The sequence below is a fragment of the Cervus canadensis genome, chromosome 4 (genome assembly GCF_019320065.1).
Source record: "Cervus canadensis isolate Bull #8, Minnesota chromosome 4, ASM1932006v1, whole genome shotgun sequence".
Lineage (NCBI taxonomy): Eukaryota > Metazoa > Chordata > Mammalia > Artiodactyla > Cervidae > Cervus > Cervus canadensis.
In genome coordinates this window covers 66,297,636-66,308,385 of record NC_057389.1, presented here as the reverse complement: position 1 = coordinate 66,308,385, position 10,750 = coordinate 66,297,636, and the positions used below count along the sequence as shown (strand labels likewise).

Here is a 10,750-nt window from a genome sequence, read left to right as displayed (position 1 = left end):
TTCTTCTTTTTTTTTAATCAATTTCAAATGCATTTATATTTTGTTGATAAGCTGTCAACTAGAGAGATTCTCTGTCATTTAGTAGTGGACATGTAAATTAACTGAATAACAGAATATCATTCACCATAATAGTTCTACTGTTTTCAATACACTTTTCAATAGGTCTGAAACATATTTTCTGAATGTCCAGATACAATTAAAAGACAGAATACTTTTGTTCTTCTCATAGTATAACCATAATTACTAGTAACATTTTTTCTTAATTTTACTATAGGGAAACTTCCTGTGAGAGATTTAGCTGAGACTTCATAGGGATTCTGAAGTCCTTAAACCACTCTGAATGAAAAATGAGAAGCTTAAGTTAATTTTAAAGTGGTGCATCCTCCATATCAGGTGTATCTGGAAATCAACAATAGGCCTTAAAAATGCCGCAAGAAATCAAGTAAATTGCTAAGATAATTATACAAGTGGGTCAACATTTAGTCTCATTAGCGGAAATTAGAACTGTAGGGGAAATTCATGCAAACAGCTACCGCTCTCAAACCATACTGCTTGCCTGCTAAGTTGCCACTACAACTCTTGTATTAGATAACTCCTCTCAAATGAGATTTTATTCTCTACTCACCACATTTCATAGCTTTACTGGGAAAATTGATTTTGTAAACTAATTTTATTCATTCATAAGATGACAATCACTTTCTTAAACAGGACTCAGTGCTGTATCAACAAAAATTCACCAGTTCAAGTAAATTTCCTACATAAATTGTTACCCATTAGTGATCAATGAAGAAATGCTCCTAACTTCTCCCATGTGGCAAAGAAGGAAATGTTTGTATTCTACATAATATGCAGGGCAAAGCCCAAAATAAACATATGAGGACTTTTGCTTAAAAATCAGAAAAAAAAAGTTTGATTATTGCTGCTCAAATATAGTTGTTTTCTTCAAAATTAATTCATTAGGTGTGAAATGAAATTACACTTTCCAAAAATACTGTGTGTCAAAACTATATACATATACCATCAATCCTTTCAACTTTGTTTTCACCAAATTTAAAGTTTTAGAAATTGTAAAGTGTTTTCAGCATCTGGTGATAAATGTTTTCAATGAGTTTTTGATGGTTTTTAATATTTAAATATTAAAAGATTCTTTCTGCTTATATTACTGGAGCTATTAGGAGTCCTCATAGTTTAGGAGAATATTGGGCAGAATTTTTGATAAATTATATTAACTACAAATTCTAGTATGCACATATCTGATGATTCACAAGGAGAAGAAATGCTTTCTAAAAGTATTTATTTTATGAATCAGCTTCAAACCATCAATTAATGCAAATCTATTTTATGCAGTGTAAATTTAACTTTAAATATGAATTTAGTCAATGGCATTTTAATGATTCATCTTCAATTTCTCATAATTAGTTGACTTTGTATAACAATGATGTTTCAATTATCTGCTCACTCATTTTATCACCACATATTCAAGTATAAAGAAAATTAATTTTAAAAATGTTTTAATAATTGTTTTCTGAAAGTTTACATGAAACTGGTATTCTTTTCCATCCCTGATCTTTCAAATTAATTTTAAATCTTTAAATAAACTTAAATATTGTTTATAAGCCTGTGGATATCTGTGTTACAATATCTCAACAGTTTTTAAAACCATATATTTTATACTTTAATAATAATTCCATGATATGCTCTTTAGTAATGATCATTTGTACACTTTTATAAGTATTTATTGGAAAAGTTTACTCCCTAAGCCTATCATTTCCTGTTCTGACATTTGAGTGAGATTATTAATAATTTAGTAGATGACACAGGGATTAACACTGAATGGAAAGCTAAATCAGTCCCCATTTCCCTAAGAGCCATTTCTCCTGCCAAGCAAATCTCCTCTCTCCTAGGCCGTGGCCTACTCACCATCCTAGGCAGTGGCCTATCCCCATTGTTGTTGTCTCTGTATTTGCTGCTCTCACCACTACCACCAACCTGGGTTCAAGCTCCACCAGCCACTCCCCTGGGGTCCTGTAGTGCCCTGAACACTAATGCATGTGTGGACATGGGGAGGCCAGGCATACTGCCTCATGTCCATGTTGCTTGCCCCTCTGTGTACAAGTCCTGCTGCTGGACGGAAGCTGCATGCTAATGCTGCCACTCAGCATAGATCCTCTGCTCATGTGTGTACTCAGTGATCAAATTAAGAACTTCAAGATGGAAGCAGAGCAATAAGTAAGCAAGGTTACTATCTAAGTATGAGAGCCTATGTAAGTATACATGCTCTATGCTTTGAGAAATGTAGATTGAACAAATACAAAGGGGACAGCATCATGTAAAAGCAACAAAATGATGGGAGTGTCAGTTTTTATCATTGAAAATATCCTAAGGAAATGTGGAAGCAAGCAAGCATGGGCATTCCATACTCCTTACCATTTCAGGTAGTGAGTAATAGGAATCAGGAGACATCAATCTATTTTTTGTCGTGACACAATATATTTTGTTTTGCCCTTAAAAGAAAATGGAAATAATTTTATTTACTTTTTAAGTAACTGCCTAGAAAATGAGGATTTAGCATTATATCAAATTAATTTCCTATGTTGTCCTTAGTAGGTCTTTGAGTAATTAAAAAAGAAAAAACAAAACTCAGTCTTCTTTGTTGAAAGAGATATGTTTTCTTAAAAACAAATATTTAACAGTGTCTTTGCCTACAAAATCTTTAATTTTCACTATGGTTAAAATGAGAGGTAAGTTTTTTTTCACAGTGACCTATAATTCTACTTGACCAAGTGTTTTAAAACCTTTTAACAACAATTCTTGACCAATGTTCCAAACTCAAATACCAAGCAAAGTTCTGTTGAACGCAAATTAACTTTGGTATTTTTCATTAATCTCATGTAAAATTTAAAAAAAAGAAAAAAATCTCTCACCTTAGAAAAATAGAAAAGTTAGACTAATTAGGCTGATATGTTAAATTGCATGGAAAGAATTGCCAAATAAGAAATAATACTAAGACTTGTTTGCATTGTTTATGTTTAATTTGTATATATATATATATATGTATATATATATATGCATATAATAGTATATAATGTATACCATATATATGGACATATTCAAGAAGTTATATGATATGATATTTTAGACATCTGATATGTCCTGGCACCATTGTGACAGTCATAATTATCATAATTATCAGTCATAATTAAAAGTTTATGCTGCAATCACAAAATTGTATGTTGCATATCACAAAATTATATGTTGCCAACAAAGGTCTGTCTAGTCAATGCTATGGTTTTTCCAGTACTCATGTACAGATGTGAGAGTTGGACTATAAAGAAAATTGAGTGCCGAAGAATTGGTCCTTTTGAACTGTGATGTTGGAGAAGACTCTTGAGAGTCCCTTGGACTACAAGGAGATCCAACCTGTCTATCCTAAAGGAAATCAGTCCTGAATATTCATTGGAAGGACTGATGCTGAAGCTGAAACTCCAATACTTTGGCCACCTGATGTGAAGCACTGACTCATTGGAAAAGACTCTGATGCTGGGAAATATTGAAGGAGGGAGGAGAAGGGGACGAAAGAGGATGAGGTGGTTAGGTGGCATAACTGACTTGATGGACATGAGTTTGAGTAATCTCCAGGAGTTGGTTATGGACAGGGAAGCTTGGCGTGCTGCAGTCCATGGGGATGCAAAGAGTCAGACATGACTGAGCAACTGAATTGAACTGAACTGAGTCCCAGGAACCTCTGGCTTTATAAATTAGGAAATTAGGCACAAACAACTTAAGGTGTTAAAATAGACAATATGCTCAAACATTTACTTCTCTAGGTATTAAAAGAAGTAACAGAGAAATGGGAAAAAAACACATGGTATCTATAAAGATCTTGGTGTGGAATTGATGTTCAAACACATGGCATTAGGGAAAACAAAATATAGCTTGGCCAAGCCAGTATACATATAGACACACACACATGTGTGTGTGTATACATATAACTAATATATATGCATATATGACAGTGAAGTTCACTCTTCACATGGAAATCAGCAGAATGCAGAGAATATTTATAAAGCAATAATAAATCTCACACACACTTCAAACATATATCTAAAGACTGTTGGCTGAGAAAATCAATTTGTCAAAATAAGATTTTTTTTTCTACAAATATCAAGTCAGAGAAGGCAATATGGATTTTGAAAAATGAAGAATATTTCAGGGGAATGTTCCAGTGTCAATAAAAATTAGAAAACTACAAAAATTATTAATTTTCTTCATCCATATTAGAGTTAAAAATTAAATGGCTGCCTGGTAAAAATTGAGAATGTCTGAGAACATATTGCTATGTTTCTCTCACTGTCTTTCTCCTTTTTGGAGTGTTTATTGCTATATTCAGGACTTTGATTCACCAAATATGTTGGATATTCAGATGATATATATTTCACAGGTCATCAGATACGAGAACATTTCTGGATCCATGAGTAACTGCTCATCACCCTTGACTGAATGAGACTTTTACTTGTCTCCTTTGGAAAGTGAATGAACTTGTTTTGTGAAGAAAGTTAATGGAACAAGACATATGTTAACAAGAAAAGAGAAACGATTGGTTAGTGATGTTCCTTAGTAACTGTGTTTCCTACTTCTGGGATACAGGTCATATTGCACTTTATCTATGTCCCGTGAATTGCCAAGTGTGTCCCTTTAATCCTAGGAGAGGAGAGGGAAACAGAAGAGTAGAATTTATTTCCCTTACTTCCTATTCACTCAGGTTTAAGTTCTTGACTCTGTATATATATATACATATCATATATATATCATGATATATATTCAAGAATTATATGATATTTTAGACATCTGATATGTTCTGGCACAATGTTATGAGTCATAATTCAAATTATATGCTGCAATCACAAAGTTATATGTTGCATATCACAAAATTATATGTTGCCAACAAAGGCCTGTCTAGTCAAAGTTATGGTTTTTCCAGTAGTCATGCTTTGACAAATCTGTGACCAACATGAAACAATATTCAAAACAGAAAGTATACATTTTATTGAAAGTGATTGTTATTCTCTTGCCGAATGTCTCACCTGAAACCTGATATACTACCTCTCTAGGTTGTACTACTTTTGCTTAGCTGGAAGTCTGAGGTTTTGCAAAGGAAATAATATGAAACTGAAAGTGAAAGTCATTCAGTCATGTCCAACTCTTTGTGACCCTATGGACTGTAGCCTACCAGGTTTCTCTGTTCATGGAATACTCCAGGCAAGAATACTGGAGTGGGTTGCCATGCCCTCCTCCAGGCTCTTTCCAACCCAGGGATTGAACCCAGGTCTGAGTCACCAAGGAAGCCCAAGAATACTGGAGTGAATAGCCTATTCCTTCTGCAGGGGATCTTCCCAACCCAGGAATCGAACCGTGATGTCCTGCATTGCAGGTGGATTCTTTATCAGCTGAGCTACCAGGGAAGCACAAGGAAATAATATGGCTTGACTTTAAAGGCAAGGTTTCATTCAGGAGGTCAATTATGTTCTAAATCAGAGTAAGATTAGACACTTTGATAAGATTCAACATTCAAAGGTAGAATTATAATGAAAATCTAGGTTGTGCTCCCTTCTTAAAGCAAACAAAATAACAATTATTACTGCTCACCTGGATTAAACAATTTACAACAAGTTATGCTTTTTTTTTTTTTAATAGAGGCAGCTTTTCCCATTAACTATTTCATGAGAAATATATATACTTTCATTTGTGGAAGGTGATCCTTGTATTTACTCTTAGACAACACAATAAAAATGAAGCCAAAACATAATTATCCCGCACTCTGAAAATGTAAAGTAAACCAATAATAAAATTATAAAAATTATCCTATATAGAATCAAATCACATATTGCTTGACACAAAAATGTAATCTGCTATAACTATCCTTGCTATTGTAATGCATTTTATTACATAGACACAAGCATGCAGATACAAAATTATGTATAGTTATGTTATATGGATGCAAACTAAATGAAACATAATACACAGTTATTTTATCAAATTAAGTTCAAAAAGAAAAAAAAGGTAGCTGAACTATGTCGTATACTTTATCAATTTAATTATTGATTTTGACCAAATCTTGTCTTTCAGTAACAGAGTCTTCAAATTTTCCTTGTTAAATCTTAACAAGTAATGCTAGACTCAGATTAGTCTATTCAATGTATTTTCAAATAGACATCTCTTTCCAGGTTTATTTGCATTTTAGCTTTCTGTGTGTAAATAATTTTCTTATTTTAATGAATCATAACATTATGAAAGCATGTAAGAAAATAAATTGAAGTACTGGGGACTTTTAAAAGCCTTGAAAATTAAACATCTTGTTATCCAAAGAGTCATGCTTATGTAGCTCTGACACATTAATAGGATAGTAAATTTAGAATTGGGTTTCCCAGATGGCCCTAGTGGTAAAGAACCTGCTTGCCAATGCAAGAGACGTGAGAGACAAGGGTTCGATCCTGGGTTGGGAAGATCTGCTAGAGAAGGGAATGACAACCCACTCCAGTATTCTTGCCTGAAGAATCCCATGGACAGAGGAGCCTGGCAGGCTACAGTCCATGGGGTCACAGAGTTGAACACGACTGATGGGACTTAGCACACAAATATAAGATGGCAATAGGCCATTAATTTAATGGTCTATTAATTCCACATCCATTAATAGGTTGCTGCAGACACTGTGATGAGCACGTTTGATGTTGCAAGACTAGAAAAACTTTCCTCCAGTCAAAGAGGAACATTAGGAGGATGCCACTCAGAGGGGATACAGGTGCAGGCTATTGGAGTTTGTCATTTTTATTTTGTGTAAGTGATACTAATCTTTAAAAATTTCTTAGTTTTGCTTATTAAATTTGAACTCACGAAAGTCCACAGTTATATCATTTTCTTTATATAGTTTTACAAATAAAATCCATTTGATTATGTACCCTATGATCTGAAGAACTAAAACTTATGTTAGCTGGCATAGTCATTAGGTTAAAGCACTTGTAATAACTTCATCAAATAAATGATTTTGCTGTTATCATTTTATTTTTTATAGAATAGATTGATAAATTATTTCAGTTTTCTGGAGGGGAGGAATGTATAATTGCAATGTTGAGTGAAGACAGCAAGGATTAGAAAAATATAGAAAAAAATTATAGACAGATTTAAAGATTCTATGATAGCTCTATGAGAAAATACGAGAGGCTCTATTTGTGATTTCTGGTAACATTGTGAAGAGATGAGTTTGTGATTTAAAGTAAAAATATCACAACTTTACTGCACTATAAATGAAAGACTATATAGTCAGAATGAAATACAGCAAATCTTTAGCATTCTAAAACCATAGTGCCAAAGAAAAAAATATTTATTTTTACAGTATTACATATTCCTATCGCTATGCTAGTTAGAGGTAAGCTTATATTGCTTACATAATATCATTGTAAATATTTTATTAGCAAGACGAATTATTCCTCATTTAAAAATTTCACCGTGCTTTGTATTTTTAGTTTAGAAAATAAGTCAAAATTCTATTTTCATAGGTTTACAAACATTTTAAATAGTGGCAAATAGATTCACAAGTAATATGAAAAGATAGAAATTTCAATACAACAAATAATAAAACACTACCACATATTAGGAAATATAATCCCTTACCACTCATGTAATTGGCACATTTAGTTCCATGCTGACTAATCATTTATATTTGTGATGACTGCTTGCTTGTATATACATATCTCACTCAAAAGTAAAATGTATAGTCATATCATTTATGTCCATTGAAAAGTTAAGAGTTAGTGATATCATAATAGATAAAATGCTTAACACAAGTGGCAATATCATAATAAGAAAATGTATGGTATAAGCAAAAATTTTGGTTAGAAATTAATATTTTATGCTTATACATGTATCTATACAAAATTAAAAATAATTACTCTGGATTAACAAAAAGTCCTATTAAATTGATAATTAAATGCAAACCTGGAGTGGCAGCAACACAAATGTTCATAAATGAAATGTATTAATAAATAGAATGTAGTATGTACATATAAAGAAATATGGCTTAATCATTAAAATGGAAGGAAATTCTGACTCATGTTACAGCTTGGATAAACTTTGAGGGCTTTGTAATAAGTGAAATAAACTAATCAAAAACAGCATAAAAGTAAATGCTATATGATTTCTTTTATCTAATGTTTCTAGAGTAGTCACTTTTATAGACATAGAAAGTAGAACAGTGATTTCCAAGTGCTGAGGAGAAGCCGCATTGGAGTATTATTGTTTAATTGGTAATAGTTTCAGTTGGAGATGATGAAGAAGAGTGTGGAGATTAATATTCACGATGCAGTCACAGCAATATGAAAATACGTAATTCCACTGTATTGAGAGTACACTTAATTTAGGAAACTTACCAAAACATCCTATAGTTACTGAATTACCTATTGATTTTTAAACAGAGTTAAACTTCTATCAACCTTCAACAACAAAAGTAATGAAAATAGTGGCAAACAAGAAAGACTCAAGTCAAAGAAATAAGTTAGGAGGGTTTGAGGTGTTTCAGAGGAATGAGACTGAGGGTTATAATTGGAAATGCACGTAGTTATTAGTGGTTCCAACTGATTATTAGAGATTTGATAGTGTTTGGATCATGAAGTTTTGGAAAATATGAAATGCATTTGACAAGGGGGATTTCCATGATATATTACTTTAAAACGACCAGCTAAGACCATCCAGTAGAATGCTGGTAGTGCAATGATGATGGTCAAGCAATGGAATTAAGAATTGAATGAGCCTTTTGCAATGCCTTTCTCCTTGACTGACAGACTAGTATGGGATGGATGTAAAAAGTGTGGGTAAAAGGAATGACCATGGAAGAAGAGGACTCCTTCTGTCAGGTCACTTCATTGAATCACAGCATATCATCGAAACTGAATTAGCCTCCTTACTTCTGCAGTTATGGTTGTATTTATTTAACTAGCTAGAATAGCTTTGGCTCCAGGATATCAGAGGTGAAAATGCTTTTGAGGATTTAGATCCTCATGAAATTGAAGGAGAAATTAATTTATCTCCGTGTTTTAGTGAAGAAGTAAGAAGTTGTTTTTTTTTTTTCCTCTTTATCCAATAAAAGTGTTTCTGTGAATTTCTAGGGAAAACTTCCTGCACAAAATGTCCTTTCCGGTTATGAAGGTTTGCCCTTAGCATTATGGGTTTACACTGGGGGGGAAATACTACTAAGAAGACCATTACTGTTTTCAATTTATAAGTTGGCAAAGTTAAAGTAAATGCACTAACAATTCCAAATTAAGTTGTTTCCATCTACAGACTCAGTTCTTCTACTTGCTATGTATAAGAGTATAAGGCATCTTATTTTGAAAGTAAAATTAACTTCCAAGATTAATTGACGTCAAGAAAAATTATTGGATTTTAGTGTGTTTTGATAAAGTTTGGCATGTCATGTATATGTAACCCTCATGTATTTCTCCATTTGCAGTATCACTCTTGTTTGAAATCATGGAAAACTGGAATATCACTGCAGATTTCATTCTCCTAGGTCTTTAACCACACTGGAGCCCACCAATTTCTCTTTGTGTTGGTTCTGATAGTTGCTTTCACCTCTCTAGTGGGCAATGCCCTCATGCTTTTCCTGAATCTCCTGGACCCCCGACTCCACAGGCCCATGTACTTCCTACTGAGCCAACTCTCCCTCATGGACCTGATGCTGATTTTCACTGTTGTGCCCAAAAGGGCTGTTGACTATTTGACCAGCAGGAAGTTTATCTCCCCACTGGCTGTGGGTTCCAGATCTTCTTCTTCCTCACTTTTGGAGGGGGTGAGTGCTACTCTTGACAGCTATGTCCTATGATCGCAGTGTCACAGTCTGTCATCCACTGAGATACCCAGTCCTCATGAGTTGGAAATTATGCCTCAGTATGGTTTTGGGGTCTTTGTTCCTCGGTGCAGCTGATGGGCCTGTGCAGGCTGCTGCTACCTTGAATTTCTCATTTTGCAGTGTCCGAGAGATTGATCATTTCGTTTGTGAGGCTCCCACCCTTGTGCGTTTGGCTTGTCTGTGACTTCTGTCTTTGAGTATGTCATGTACATGTACTGTGTGTTAATACTCCTGAGCCCCATTTCTCTCATCTTGATTTCCTATAGTCTTACCCTTGCTGCTGTTCTCCAGATATGTTCTAATGAAGCCCACAGGAAGGCTTTTGACACTTGTTCCTCACATGTCTCCATGGTAGGACTCTCTTTTGGAGCTGCCATTTTTACCTACATGAGACCTAAATCTTACAGGTCAGCTAACCATGATAAGTTTGTGTCAGCATTTTATACCATCTTCACCCCTGTGCTAACCCCCCCTATCTATATTCTGAGGAACAGTGAGATCAAGGAAGATCTGAGCAAGTGTATGAATCAGTGGACTCCCTTAAGTCATGAATAACATTAGATTTATTTGCCCTAACATTCAAGGTTTTACAGAGTGTGTTTGTAAAATTTACTTGAGAGAGAGTATATACTCATTGGGCTTTGTGACTCAGCTGGTAAAGAATCTGCCTGCAATGAGGGAGACCTGGGTTTGATACCTGGGTTGGGAAGATTCCCTGGAGAAGGGAAAGCCTACCCACTCCAGTATTCTGACCTGGAAAATTCCATGGACTGCACACTCACTATATCTCTATGTGTTATTTCTGTTTTACTTTAGAATTTATATGGACCTCTGTACTTTGGGATCATT

The 10,750-nt window shown here is 34.1% G+C and overlaps 1 pseudogene; it reads left to right on the top strand.

Moving 5' to 3' along the window:
- Positions 1-9,522: 9,522 nt before the first annotated feature.
- On the top strand, positions 9,523-10,456 carry LOC122439245 (annotated as a pseudogene).
- Positions 10,457-10,750: the final 294 nt, after the last annotated feature.